Consider the following 16,145-nt stretch of genomic DNA (forward strand, 5'->3'; position numbering starts at 1 on the left):
ACTAACATGTACTGCTGTGATTGATGACAGATTTTTGTTGTTGTTGTTTTGGGGTTTTTACACATTGTGGAAAACAATGAAGCACACAACCCTCAATAAAAATGGGTGAAAACTTTAAACTCTACCGGTATTTTATTGTGTGAATGCAATTTTTTGGCAGACGAACCGATATTCATCGCAAAATCCTATCATTCTAACGCAGACCGTTATCTCCACACGTTCTGCGATTACATGATGGATACGCACACGGCATTCGCACAAACGCTTTGTATATGGTCCTGCACTCGGCATCAGCACAATCATGAGGTTTATGGTGGTGAATGAGAAAAGGGCCAAATTCAGCCGAGAATACGTTTGAAATTAGTCTGACCAAAAAATTAATATGTACAGAAAAAAGGAAGACCTATATTGCAAAATAATTAATATTTTGTTCTGATATGAGATCAAAGTATATAAGTAAATGAAATTTGTTTTGTCTTAGCTCATTACTATATCAGTCATGGCAAATATCATGTTGCAACGGTGTGAAATGGATGAGTTTAGACTAACAGCTATAGAGCAGATAGTACAGGGAGGTAAAGACAGATGGCAATCAATGGATCAACAGATAATAAAACTATTGTCGGAGTGAGAGAGGAGAGTGAAACATGAGGGGAGGAGGGTGTAGTATTGGGCATGTGAAAGGGAGTGGCTAGAGGCATGGGAAAATTAGGAGATTGTAATTAAGATCAACAAATTGAGATACATGGCCAAAAATGGGATGTAGGAATGGGGCTATAAAGAGCAGGGGTTACAGTTATGAAAAGAAAAGAGCAATGGGGATTTTTTTTCATATAAGGCGCTACAAATTTTTCAGAACTGCCTTCAGGATTGGTTATTTTTTTTGATAGATTTTCATGAATTTAAAAAGGGCAATTGAGGTAAAATATGGATAAAAATGCTGATGTGGAAGAAGTTGCTCCCAATATTTCCACGATGATTATTACCCTCCGAGTAATAATTGCTGGAAAACCAACGGCATTGTCTAACATACACAAGGCTACACAGAATACCATTAAAATTTGACAAATAAAGCACCTACATTAGGGAAGTTGTATATCATGCACAGCAGTGTCCAGTGCCTCTCTCTGCACACTGAAAAATAGTCCTCTGGGTAGTGACGTCACTAATTGTGTGATTCTGGCAGGAAGATCCCAGCTCAAACCAGACAGGAAGCCATGTTTGTGAGGTTCAGGGCCTACCACCAACAATGGGATGAGGTCAGCTGCTATGGTCCTCCAACTTGAATGAACCTTCTTGGCTGCCGGTCTTGCATTTTATTTCAAGATAGAAAAATAAGATCATGAATATAAAGCAAGTATACAGTACAGACAATAATAAATAAAAGGGCAGGTCCAAGCTATCTGACATAAAAGTACATCTTACATAAGAGAAAATCAGAGGAGACTTTCACAAATAATAAGCCTGTTCACGGTTGTAAACTGCCCACGAGCAGAAAAAGGTCATTTGAGATAAACCATGAAGGTGGCTTTCAAATTCACTGACATAAGCATTTGTGATTTGACGATTATTCATGTATTCCTTTCAAAATATTCATTTTGTCACATCCAAGCTGAAGAGTAATAAATAGAGCCTTCATAATCACTGGTATTTGACAGTAGCCTAAACAATAGTCAAATGTGCCAAAGGCAGACAATAAAACAGATTTCCAAACTTTATCCCTGATGTACTATTCTAGTCACTTGGTCTATACAATGCCTTTTGTTCTTAGAATTTGAATACTCTACCGGTAAAGCTTACGCAACATCTACATTTGAAAATGATAGTGCTTATCCTAATGAAAAATCACAAAGGTCATTTGAGAAAAGTTGATCACGAGCTAACCGTGAACTGGCTTATTTAAGAATGGGTAAAAGAAACCTTCCTAAATCCCAGTTATGTATTGAAAATAACAGATCATTGTATCATTTGGATCATGCTCAGAGGGTGCGTTCTACTAAGTATTATTCAAGTATTTATCAATGAGACTGAGCATCAAATATCATATGCACATTAACAATTTTAGGTTTATCTTTTTGTGAAACTCGTCAGATTTGTTTTTCTATAAAGGTCATATACTTTTCACAAATTTAACTGATCTGAAAACATAGACACTTTCAAAATGCTATATAATGATTTTTTTTCTTATTAAGAAAACCCTCATAAAACTGGCACTATACATGTAAAATGTGAAAAAACAGATGGATCTTTGACTGCTCTACTATTGCCAGATCTAGAATATATCATGCATCCAACTTCTAATATTTAGAAATAATGACCTTTGACCTTGTGACCTAGAAATCTAAACAAATCATCCTTACTCAATTAGATGTATTAACCAAAATTTAAGATAAATTATCGAATAGTTCTGAAATTAATGAGAAAGAGTTATTGTTTGTAATGAACTATATGACCTTTGACCTTAACCTCAGGCCCCCCCCCCCCGATATGCTTACATGTACATAATCAAAGTCTGAAGCTGAACCCTTATTCCTATTTTAACAGGGCCATTTCAAGTCAGATTTTTACTTCAGATCTTGGACGCTGATTGCGCGATCGCAGTGAAAATATGCATGTACCTATAGAGCCGGATGTAAACTACACGACTGTGTAGTAAAATTTTCACAAAGAATTATGCAAATGAGTATGAAATTATGTTTTTGCCTATAATTCAATAGGTAAAATAGAATGCTATTTATTTCTTACAATTATATCTACAAAAAATTAGCTAAATCAGAATTAATGTCCTATGCATTTTGTTGTTTTGTGAATTTCTTACATATTTCGTTGTTTTTCAAAGAGTTTGGGACTCTTTTGCAATCATAAACAGCATTTTAAAAAAGTCAATTTTAAACAGTAAAATAAAAAATAATCAGAAATTTATGACTTTTGGTTGAAAACACAATTTGATTTGATTTTGTACACGTAATCAATCAATTTGGGGGTTGACATGTGTCCGATTTTTGCGAAAGGGGCTCAGAGTTGTGCAAGACTCGAAATAAAAGTTGTCAAGCGACACATTCACAATATTTGGCGCAGTCGTGAAATTCCTGAGTTATTGTGAGAACAAGATACATGCATACCAATTTTCATTGCGATTGAGTGGTCATCAACGTCCAAGATAAGCCCTCGCCCCCCCCCCCTTTGTTGAATAATCTACGACAAGTAGGTCCAGGGTAAAAAACCAGAGATAAAACTCAATAGGGAAAAACTCTGGAAAACCTTTGGATCCACTTTTGCAGAATAGTCAACACAATATAAACACAAATTATACACACTTAGTAAAGATAATGTTGCAAACTGAGTCAACTCCACAAATATCTCCCAAGCCTAATTACCACATCATCTTAATTCTACTTGCAAAGTATTTCCAGCCTTAAGCATTTTTTTTTACAATTTACAAACAAGATCATGTAACACTAAAATACATATTTAAGATACTCTAAACCAGGGTTCTTGCTTGGACCAATTTAGTGACGGGTAGATACAAAGAGACAAAGCTGCGAAGCAGTGTGAGCGGACATTTCACAATGTAATATATTTGCTTGAGATCAACGGTGAGTGTCTTTGGCAAAATAATACATGCAGAATTTGCATTGTGCAAAAACTAGGACTTTACTAGCTTGAAATACAATCATATTGGTACATATTCAGCAAATTTTAGGTCTGTTTTTCTGGAAAAAAATGTGCCCGGCGATGCATCAAATTTTAACCCAAGAGCCAGACGGTAATTTGCCTTGCCGGGCGGCATCGACTGGCATGGCTAGAACCCTGCTAGGAGTATCAGCAAAGAAATAATAGCTTGGACCTGCTCTTTGGAGTTACAAATAGTCATAAAATACATTACAAATATGGGTTCGTGAGAAGTGAATGCATATGCAAGTCACATATTTGACACTAGAAATGTTTTAAAATAAAGAGAAAACCTGAATTTGAATACTAGAAAATGGACCCTGGTGATGGATTGCAAATAAAATATAAAGATACTATGTTCTGATCAGGTCCTGGTGTATGTAAAATGATCTTGATTTGAATTAATAAATTGGTTGGTGATTCAATTATAATTGCAATCCTTTAATAGTTTAGTCCTTTTTTTCCCCTGCACCTGTGAATCATTTAGCAGATAAACTCTCTGATTTTTTTTCAAATCTCACTCCCAACCTGTCCTATTTTGTAATTCTAAGGCCAAAAATTGGTCTACTTTACAATTAATTACTAATGATGTTGAATTTGGTGGTGCTTGTAGTGTGAAATGCACAAATAACAAGCATTTTTCAGGCCATAAAAATAAAAGATATTTCACATTGAAATTCAGGGTTTTTTCCCGTTCACCAAATGGGATTTTGAACATGGTTAACACCAGACAGAGAGTGTAGATAATGACTGGCATCTCTTATTTTATCACACTTCACGAAAATACCAATTAACTGTTCAAACCAGCCGTTCCAGTGTTTACCAGCCGTTCCTGCCTGTAGATAAAGATCCAAGATTGATGTCAAATCCTTGTCTCTGGTAGAACATCTCTCTCATTTATTCTTGAAGGATGGTTAGGGGATGCATCCACACTGAGTGATATAACTGCAAGAGTAGAGCGAAAGAACAAAATATCATCCTAACAAACATTTTATTTTCAAAACATTCATTGTATTGTGACACATGTATTGTTTATTTATTTATTGTATTCATCAAACTATCTTTATACAGGATACCATGGGAAATACATTAAAGTTGCATTTGGACAAATGTACTATCAGTAGATGTTTTTCCTTCCCATTCTTAGTTTGTTGTATTTACATAGTTTTGTACACAGGATGCAGACATGATATGAGCCAGCAAACTCTTTGCAGACATCATTTATTATGCTTCAATATCAGTTGGGAAGCAGATTAAAGGTTTATGTCATTTGTATTACAGGTGGGTAGCAGTGATGGAATTCAGCTATGCCCCACCACAAATGACCTCTTTTTTCACTGTACACAAACAAACTTGTGGATCTTTGTCTTTGTGCTAAAAATATATAACATTAAAATGTTAATTCAATGGGGATATAATATCTGCAATGTTTTTTCAATGAGTTGGTAGCAGTTATGCAATTTGCCTATGTCATAACAAATTACCCCTTTTTCTTCACTGTACACAAACAAAATTGTGGTTCTTTGTCTTTGCTTACTAATATTTAATCTTTTGTTGCCCAAGGAATTGTGATTAATGCTGGGTACTAAAGCCTGCTGGCTGTATAGCAGGTAGCGGGAATTATCACAAGATCAAATAAGATGCATGCGCTTGACTTACGTTCAACCAGTGCTTTCATAACCTTCACTGTCTCATTTATAGCATCTGTTGAAGAGTAAAAATGTCCCTGAAGTTCGGCAACTTAACCGGGAGGGCAGAATCTGTTCGTCCCCCGTCTAGCATCATCTCTGTTGTAATTGCCACCCTAAAAATAACACAAATATCAAGAGTACTCACTGAAATGTTCAATTATAATATGCCAGGTGATACATTAAAATTTTTTGCCATATTTAATCACTAATTAAACCCTAACATGCCTCTTAGAATAGGTCGCTTTAGACCCGAATTCACAACTTTTAGGTGATTTTGAAAACCATCCAATGAACCCATGGTTTATGCAGATTTTCCGTATAAATTATGCTTATTTACTGCGTATATTAAAACAAGAGTGTCGCTGGGGCGAGCACATAATACGCTCGCCTGTAACACGGAAAATGGAGTTATTGGTCAAGCAAGAAAAGTGGAAGGTGGCGACTTGACCTTTTGACCTCAAAATCCATGCTAGTATCATACATAGCAAATTATATGAGCCTAGGTTAAGCTAAACTGAACTTATCGTGTTTACAAGGAATAGTTAACGGACGGACACCGAGCTTGACACCATAAAACATCCTGTCTAGGACGGGAGTATAAAAATGTATAAAGCTGATGCGCGCTTTTGTCACAATGTGCCCAATTTATGCCTGTTGCCATGGTTAAGTATGCTATTTTATTCATGAGCCCACTGTTTGTAGAGTGGACTCATTAATTCAAAACAGTGGACTCATAAATAAAATAGCATACTTAAAGGAGAATGAAACCCTTGAAACCAGCTGAATCCATACCAAAGAGAAAAATCAAAGAAACATATTGTTGAAAGTTTGAGGAAGATTGAATTAATAATAAGAAAGTTATGAGCATTACAATATTGAGATCACTAATGCCATGTAGTTCCTCCCATTGGCAATGCGACCAAGATCTGTGAAGTCACACACGTACAACTCCCTCATTACTTTAGTACTTATTTCACTTATATTCTCACTTTTATAGAGTCTATCACAAGGTGAGGTTTTTTTTTATGAGAGGACAAGTACAGAGGTTTCACATCATTATATCATTGATGAATCGTTTGTCATTTGTTTAGAATGAGCAAAAAGAGATGTTTTGGGGTATATTTTCAGTGTCCACAAGGGGAGAGTTGTTCATCTGTGACATCATAGATCTTGGTCGCATTGCCAATGGGAGGATCTCCATAGCATTAGTGATCTCGACATTCAAATGCTCATAACTCTTCTATTGCTAGTCCTATTTTACTCAAACTTTTGTTGATCTTATTATTTGATTTTTCTGCTTTCACAAAAGCTAACTTGCTCCAAGAGTTTCATTCTCCTTTAACAACGGCAACAGGCATAAATTTGGCGCACTGTGACAAAAGCGGCTTCAGCATTAGACATTTTTTAAATATACGCAGTAAATAAGCATAATTTATACAGGAAATCTGCATAAACCATGGGTTCAACCAATGGTTTTCAAAGCAATCTTTGTGAATTCTGGCTAAAAGTTGCGTGAGTTGACCTTGGTTTTTTTGTATATATATACTATCAAAGTTTTTTGATGGTTTCTAGTCAATTTGAGGGTGATGTTTCAAAATCAGAATGATGCTACTCCCGTAACCTCGCGCATTTCCCGCAAATGGGCAAAATCTAAGATGGCCACTATTAAAAACATGCAAATTAGCCAAATCATAAATTGCACGCATTGACATTTAAATGCATGTAATTGTGACGTTTAAAATACATGATTAAAACACTATTTTGTTATGTGATAGAAAAGAAAATGGAGGAAAAAGAGGATGGCAGTAGAAGAGAAGGAAACAGAGGAGAAAGAGGATGGGAAGAAGAGATGGAAATGGGGGAGAAAGAGGAAGAGTAGAAGAGAAGGAAATAGAGGAGAAAGAGGATGGGTAGAAGAGAAGGAAATAGAGGAGAAAGAGGATGGGTAGAAGAGAAGGAAATGGAGAAGATGGGTAGAAGGAAATGGAGGAGAAAGAGGATGGCAGTAGAAGAGTAGGAAATAGAGGAGAAAGAGGATGGGAAGAAGAGAAGGAAATGGGGGAGAAAGAGGATGGGTAGAAGAGAAGGAAATGGAGGAGAAAGAGGATGGGTAGAAGAGAAGGAAATAGAGGAGAAAGAGGATGGGTAGAAGAGAAGGAAATGGAGAAGATGGGTAGAAGGAAATGGAGGAGAAAGAGGATGGCAGTAGAAGAGTAGGAAATAGAGGAGAAAGAGGATGGGAAGAAGAGAAGGAAATGGGGGAGAAAGAGGATGGGTAGAAGAGAAGGAAATGGAGGAGAAAGAGGATGGGTAGAAGAGAAGGAAATGGAGGAGAAAGATGGCAGTAGAAGAGAGGGAAATGGAGGAGAAAGAGGATGGGTAGAAGAGAAGGAAATGGAGGAGAAAGATGGCAGTAGAAGAGAAGGAAATGGAGGAGAAAGAGGATGGGAAGAAGAGAAGGAAATGGGAAGAGAAAGAGGATGGGAAGAAGAGACGGAAATGGAGGGGAGGATGGGTAGAAGAGAAGGAAATGGAAGAGAAAGAGGATGGGAAGAAGAGACGGAAATGGAGGGGAGGATGGGAAGAAGAGAAGGAAATGGAAGAGAAAGAAGATGGGAAGAAGAGAAGGAAATAGAGGAGAAAGAGGATGGGAAGAGTAGGAAATGGGGGAGAAAGAGGATGGGTAGAAGAGAAGGAAATGGAGGAGAAAGATGGCAGTAGAAGAGAAGGAAATGGAGGAGAAAGAGGATGGGAAGAAGAGAAGGAAATGGGAAGAGAAAGAGGATGGGAAGAAGAGAAGGAAATGGAGGAGAAAGAGGATGGGTAGAAAAGAAGGAAATGGAGGAGAAAGAGGATGGATAGAAGAGAAGGAAATGGAGGAGAAAGAGGATGGGAAGAAGAGAAGGAAATGGAGGAGAAAGAGGATGGGTAGAAGAGAAGGAAATGGAGGAGAAAGAGGATGGGAAGAGAAGGAAATGGAGGAGAAACAGGATAGATAGAAGAGAAGGAAATGGAGGAGAAAGAGGATGGGTAGAAGAGAAGGAAATGGAGGAGAAAGAGGATGGGAAGAGAAGGAAATGGAGGAGAAACAGGATAGATAGAAGAGAAGGAAATGGAGGAGAAAGAGGATGGGTAGAAGAGAAGGAAATGGAGGAAAAAGAGGATGGGTAGAAGAGAAGGAAATGGAGGAGAAAGAGGATAGATAGAAGAGAAGGAAATGGAGGAGAAAGAGGATATATAGAAGAGAAGGAAATGGAGGAGAAAGAGGATAGATAGAAGAGAAGGAAATGGAGGAGAAAGAGGATGGGTAGAAGAGAAGTAAATGGAAGAGAAAGAGGATGGGAAGAAAAGAAGGAAATGGAGGAGAAAGAGGATGGCAGTAGAAGAGAAGGAAATAGAGGAGAAAGAGGATGGGAAGAAGAGAAGGAAATGGGGGAGAAAGAGGGTGGCTATAAGAGAAGGAAATGGAGGAGAAAGATGGCAGTAGAAGAGAAGGAAATGGAAGAGAAAGATGGGAAGAGAAGGAAATGGAGGAGAAAGAGGATGGGTAGAAGGAAATGGAGAAAGAGGATGGGTAGAAGAGAAGGAAATGGAGGAGAGAGGATGGGTAGAAGAGAAGGAAATGGAGGAGAAAGAGGATGGGAAGAAGAGAAGGAAATAGAGAAGAAAGAGGGTGGCTAGAAGAGAAGGAAATGGAGAGAGGATGGGAAGAAGAGAAGGAAATGGAGGAGAGAGGATGGGTAGAAGAGAAGGAAATGGAGGAGAAAGAGGATGGGAAGAAGAGAAGGAAATGGAGGAGAAAGAGGATGGGAAGAAGAGAAGGAAATGGAGGAGAAAGAGGATGGGAAGAAGAGAAGGAAATAGAGAAGAAAGAGGGTGGCTAGAAGAGAAGGAAATGGAGAGAGGATGGGAAGAAGAGAAGGAAATGGAGGAGAGAGGATGGGTAGAAGAGAAGGAAATGGAGGAGAAAGAGGATGGGAAGAAGAGAAGGAAATGGAGGAGAGAGGATGGGTAGAAGAGAAGGAAATGGAGGAGAAAGAGGATGGGAAGAAGAGAAGGAAATGGAGGAGAAAGAGGATGGGAAGAAGAGAAGGAAATGGAGGAGAAAGAGGATGGGAAGAGAAGGAAATAGAGAAGAGGGTGGCTAGAAGAGAAGGAAATGGAGAAGAAAGAGGATTGAAAAGGAAATGGAGGAGAAAGAGGGTGGCTAGAAGAGAAGGAAATGGAGGAGAGTAAAAGAGGAGGTGGATGGGAAAGATGGGGAGGAGAGAAGGAAAACGATCGGAATTACACAGGGTCTCAGTGCTATTTCACCCCTGAAATGCTAACAACAGCCCTGGAAAATTAAAAAAAGAGCCTCCAAAATTTCTTCACTCACTGCAATGTTAACGCTTATTCATTGTTGTAGATTTAGGCAATCATTTGTGTAAAGTAGCCCCTGAAAATTAAAAAATAATCTTTTGCCTGGGACGAAGAGGAGAAAGAGGAATTGAAGGGGGGGGGGGGGAGAATGACAAAGAGGATGATGAGGAATAGAAGGACAGTTCAGGATGGCAAGGAGGAGAATAAAGAGGTAGTAATATGGAACTTAGAGTGTGATAAATAGGAAGATACTCCCCCTTTCAAGGGATTATTATGCATGATGGTATTGTTTGAGTCTGTACTCACTTGTCTTTGATGTGACTGGCAAGGTCTGTGACATCATGAGGCTGAGAGCTGTTCTTATCCATCTTTTCCGGAAGAGCAGAATTTCTTATTTCCATGGCAACCTACCAAATAAACAAACAAAGCACACATGTTTGTAACATCTTTTATATTCCTACGATATACTTCTCTCCTTAAAGTTCCATATCACTTTCAACCAACTATCCCTATTTTTGAACAGGTGGAATGTCTCTGAAACTCCACCTGCATAAATTGATCATTACTGCAGCAGTGCTGATATGGAAACCAAATTATTCACACAAAAACATTGATCATGTGACCAGAAACTCAGGCAGGATGATCAGTGATTCTTGATTGCCCTTATCTTTAAGTTTGATGAAATAAGTCCATGTATATATGGCATTTCTAAAACTTTACCTTGGTTAAGATTACAATGTTGATACATCCACTACAATATCATCAGTCCACCTAATGAATATTAATGACAGTGAGCATTGTTGGATACAATACATTCACATATGTATTTGCATTTAAAAGATTTGCCTGATGAAATGAACAAATCCCTTTGGGTTATCTGAAAGGGGTTTTCATGAAGAACACATATATATTAACAAATACAATAGTACACAGTAGGCAAAGAATAGAAGTAATAAAGTATATTGGGGGTCCTCAAGAATAAGATAGAAGCACTTTGTCTGACCTAATTTTAATGCCATTCTTTCAAATCCTTATTAAATTTCCTTTTAGAAAAAGTATACTTTTGTATAGAGAGTTAATATTTCTAAAGTTATGACAATTCTTATACTGATAGGTCTGCTATATTTGGGAGATGCCGCAAGTTCAGAATGTATGGCCATATGGGTCTATAACTTATCAGCTATGCATGTGCTTCAGGCCACCCATAGATCATTTAAAAGCATTACCGGTATTATATATTAAATTATCAATGTTTTGACCTGTATTTGTCGGTATTTATTCAACACAGCCATGTTTAATATTTGTATGGCACAATTAGATATCATAATTACGAAACATGAAAATTAAGTTATCTGGGGAGAATTTCATGAAGATTTTTGTCTGTGATTTTCACCAACATATGTAATATTAGTGCAAATCACTAAAACATAACTCTTTATGAAATGCTCCCAGAAGCTGACAAAAAAATTTACCTGACTGATGAAGATAGCAAATCACACCACCAAAGGAACCAGGGCTTCAGCTAGGGCCAGACTGCACAACTTAGGATGATGTAGGGCTGAGACTAGATCAGGGTCCCGTTGTAGACACCAAGTCAAACCACCAAAGGAACCAGGGCTTCAGCTAGGGCCAGACTGCACAGCTTAGGATGATGTAGGGCTGAGACTAGATCAGGGTCCCATTGTAGACACCAAGTCAAACCACCAAAGGAACCAGGGCTTCAGCTAGGGCCAGACTGCACAGCTTAGGATGATGTAGGGCTGAGACTAGATCAGGGTCCCGTTGTAGACAGCAAGTCAAACCACCAAAGGAACCAGGGCTTCAGCTCGGGCCAGACTGCACAGCTTAGGATGATGTAGGGCTGTGACTAGACCCGAGGCTGTGTTAAATAAAGCAAACCAGGGCTTCAGCTAGGGCCAGACTGCACAGCTTAGGATGATGTAGGGCTGAGACTAGATCAGGGTCCCGTTGTAGACAGCAAGTCAAACCACCAAAGGAACCCGGGCTTCAGCTAGGGCCAAACTGCACAGCTTAGGATGATGTAGGGCTGAGACTAGATCAGGGTCCCGTTGTAGACAGCAAGTCAAACCACCAAAGGAACCCGGGCTTCAGCTAGGGCTAGACTGCACAGCTTAGGATGATGTAGGGCTGAGACTAGACCAGGGGCCCGTTGAGGACAGCAAGTCAAACCACCAAAGGAACCAGGGCTTCAGGAAGGGCTAGACTGCACAGCTTAGGATGATGTAAGTCTGAGACTAGATCAGGGTCCCGTTGAGGACAGCAAGTCAAACCACCAAAGGAGCCAGGGCTTCAGCTAGGGCTAGACTGCACAGCTTAGGATGATGTAGGGCTGAGACTAGACCAGGGGCCCATTGAGGACAGCAAGTCACACCACCAGAGGAACCAAGGCTTCAGGAAGGGCCAGCATGCTGCACATATTAGGATGATGAAGGACTGTGACTAGACCTGGGGCAGCGTTGAGGACAGCAAATCACACCACCAGAGGAACCAGGGCTTTAGCTAGGGCCAGACTGTGTAGATTAGGATGATGTTGGGCTGTGACTATCCCAGGGTCCCGTTGAGGACAGCAAATCACACCACCAGAGGAACCAGGGCTTTAGCTAGGGCCAGACTGTGTAGATTAGGATGATGTTGGGCTGTGACTATCCCAGGGGCCCGTTGAGGACAGCAAATCACACCACCAGAGGAACCAGGGCTTCAGCTAGGGCCAGATTGCGCAGAATAGGATGATGTACGGCTGGGACTAGACCTTTGGCCCATTTCATAAAGAGTTACAACTATTGTAACTTTGTCATTAATGCAACTACATGTACCATGTTATCCTTGATTGTGATTGGCTGTTAAGCCATGTTACCATGGTAGTCACCATAATGGCAAAGTTACAGTAGATTTTACAACTCTTTATGAAATGGGCTCCACGTTGGAGACAGTCTCGGAAGGTTCCTTTCACCAATGGTTCTAGGGCCTACATCTGACTGGTCTGGGCAGATTTCATCAGGTCATTGCACACACTCAGTAGCCTTCAGAATCTGAAATTTGAGAGGAATTGCAAACTAAATATACAGAAATATAGTGTTTTACAATCAAAAGCAGTATCGTCATCAGACATTACCAAGTACTATACTTTAAAGTACTACTTTCATCATATCCATCACCACTTGAACATAAAACTTATGCATTCCGTCACTTAGAGTGGGGTAGATATGTTATTTTTTATATTTCCTTTTCTTTAAGATAGTGCCCTTTTCAAAGGGGGAAGTTCCCTTTTTTCCCCATGCCCCCCCCCCCCCTTCAACTTCACTCTGCCAGCCCTGTCATCACTGGCATCATCATCGTCGTCAGGACCCAAGCAAGAGCATCTTTCTTGTTGATTGGGTATCCTATTCAAACATAGCTAATATCAATTATTACCTGAATCAGACATCTGAGCTGGTCATTTGCAAAACTGTATTGCCCTAGATTTTCTGAATATCGGGAAGGGATAGGTATGTTATTTCTATTTTGCTTGGTCCCTTTTGCGCGTATTGACTTCGCACGCAGAGAAAATGCAAAATATACCTTTGTATTTTCTCTGGTCTCGCATCCGGGCATTTGAGGATGCGTAGAGATACGCTTTATAATGATCTGTGCAATAATATACGTCATAATAAAGACAACGCGCTGGATATGCGTCCCCAGGGACATGATCTTATAATATCACAAGGGTCAAATGCAGAGCCTAGCCCCTGATGTAAACATTTGACACAACAGAGTCTTATTCTTAAAAGAAATATGTCCATTCTCATGATCTTTGCTCTAGATGTCTGATTTGGATGATAATAAAAATATTTACTGACTCTTCTTTCGGGAACATTAAATATATTGCCCTTAAAAGAACCATATTGCCTCGTCTAAAGACTCGGGCCAACATGATTCTGTTGTGGGCATTATATTTGATGTTCCCCTCAAGGCCAGTCAACATATAAATATTGCAGTCATCTTCCTCACTGCCACCGGTTGTACTATACCGACTGATCTTTTTAATGGGGTTGACCCTTTTTTTTTACCGGTAAGTCACGGCTAAAACATGTCAAAACGCTGCATTGGAAAGCTGATGGCCATAAAAGAATTAAATAGACAGATTTAAACATTGATGTTTTGCATTGTGTTTGTTAAAAATCCTGATGGCCCGTCCCTATTTTGTTAACAAATGGGTCTTAAAAATCCTCACCTGTTAAACATCCACTGTAAACCTAGTAGCCAGTTGATTGTGACCTACGTATCCTCCGTGCACAGGTTGTAACCAGCAGGCAGAGTGGTACTAGAAGTCATGATGATACCTTGTAAAGTGTACCTCGGGTGTTGTTAGGAACTCATGAAAAGCTGCATAGAGATAGATTAGAGAGTCAAAATTGACAAGTGGCTGATTTAAAGAGATTTTTTTTCTAAATCAATTTTTAAAGACATGAATGAATTTATAGAAATTTGATTGGTGAACAATTCCTCATATTATATTAAAATCTTTTATGAAACAACAAAAATTAATATTACATTGTTTTTTCGTTGTTATTGCCCCACTAATCCTTACCTGTTCACACCCATCCATTTGAGCAGTGTTGTATATCCTCTGTGCACAGCTTGTAACCGGTAAGTGGAGTGGTAGTAGTAGTTCCTTCCTCAATCTTCTTATCATTCATGATACTACCTTGTGAACCATGTATCCCAGGGGATGTTAGGAACTAATGACAGGCTGCATTTAGATAGAATAGAGAGTCAAAATTTACCAGTGGATGATTTTAAGAAAGTTAAAATCAATTTTAAAAGACATGAATAAATTCATAGAAATTTGATTAGTCTACAATTAATCAATTTATATCAAAATCTTTTATGAATTTTTGTTATTGCCCCACTAATCCTTACCTGTTCACACCGATCCATTTGAGCAGTGTTGTACATCCTCTGTGCACAGCTTGTAACCAGTAAGTAGAGTGGTAGTAGTAGTTCCTCCCTCAATCTTCTTTTCACTCATGATTATACCTTGAGAACTGTGTATCCCAGGGGATGTTAGGAACTATTGACAAGCTGCAAAGAGATAGAACATACATGTAGAGTTGAAATTGACCAGGGGCTGAATAAGAAATAGCTTTTTTATCATGTAAGAGAGATTTTAATGGCCTACAATTTCTCAAAATTGATAAGAGCTTTTATCAAGGATAAATCTGCATTTGCCACACTCGGCCGAAGTGAGGTAAATGAGTACCTATCACAAATGAATTCCATGAAATGCTTGTGCGCTGTAACGCCTGACTACAGCCAAGATCCAAAGTAGGATACGCCATACAAGAACGGAATTTCTCATAATTGATTAGAGGTTTTATGAAATAAAGCAAACACTTATAGGTCGCATTATTTACAGAATTATACGCACTTTTATTTGACGTTTACAATGATAGTCCTCTTCTCTACCACATCGTGGTGATTACGTAGGCCGTTGTAAACTCTTAGAGGTCACATTATTTATGGAGATAGATGCACTACTATCTGACATTGCTCAATGTAGATATACCAAAAACCATCCTGAATGTATAATGTTCAATCTTAACTTTGGCCTCCAAGGCATTGGTATGATGAGATCGACAACAAAGACAAAAGAACAAGAACTGAAAGGTGCCAATATTCCTTAAGAAAATATGAGAACTGTCAAACATACTGACTTGTTCACGGAAATAGAAGAGGCCATAAAGCCTACAAAAGAGCTTTTATATTGGATCAGTATTCCAGAGACTACAGCTGAAGAAGAATCACTATAGGGTGCTCTCTGCTGCCAATGCACAACAGATCAATGAAATGGCCAATAACCTTAAGAAGGTACATCCTAAATTTGATACATCACTTAAGAATCATGCTGAACGCATAATGTTAAATCTTAACTTTGGCCTCCAAGGCATTGGTACGATGAGATCGGCAACAAAGACAAAAGAACAAGAACTGAAAGGTGCCAATATTCCTTAAGAAAATACGTGAACTGTCACACAAACATACTGACTTGTTCACAGAAATAGAAGAGGCCATACAGCCTACAAAAGAGCTTATTGGATCAGTATTCCAGCGACTTCAGCTGAAGAAGAAACAGTTTAGGGTGCTCTCTGCTGCCAATGCACAACAGATCAATGAAATGGCAAATAACCTTAAGAAGGTAGATCCTGGATTTGATGCATCACTTAAGAATCATGCTGAACGCATAATGTTAAATCTTAACTTTGGCCTCCAAGGCATTGGTATGATGAGATCGGCAACAAAAACAAAAGAACAAGTACTGAAAGATGCCAAGAAAATACAGGAACTCTCACACAAACATCCTGACTTGGTCACAGACATAGGAGTGGCCATACAGCCCACAATAGAGCTTATTGGATCAGT

At 38.9% G+C, this 16,145-nt stretch overlaps 1 long non-coding RNA gene across 1 annotated transcript; it reads right to left on the reverse strand.

Annotated features, from left to right (window-relative positions):
- Nucleotides 1–885: 885 nt before the first annotated feature.
- Nucleotides 886–14,808, reverse strand: LOC135153572 (uncharacterized). The gene is made up of 7 exons (XR_010293031.1): nt 14,646–14,808; nt 14,314–14,475; nt 13,957–14,108; nt 11,198–12,775; nt 10,032–10,132; nt 5,332–5,476; nt 886–4,617 (listed from the first exon to the last, which is right to left on the reverse strand). It is a non-coding gene; the product is annotated as an uncharacterized LOC135153572 (long non-coding RNA).
- Nucleotides 14,809–16,145: the final 1,337 nt, after the last annotated feature.

Source organism: Lytechinus pictus, chromosome 3 (genome assembly GCF_037042905.1).
Source record: "Lytechinus pictus isolate F3 Inbred chromosome 3, Lp3.0, whole genome shotgun sequence".
NCBI lineage: Eukaryota > Metazoa > Echinodermata > Echinoidea > Temnopleuroida > Toxopneustidae > Lytechinus > Lytechinus pictus.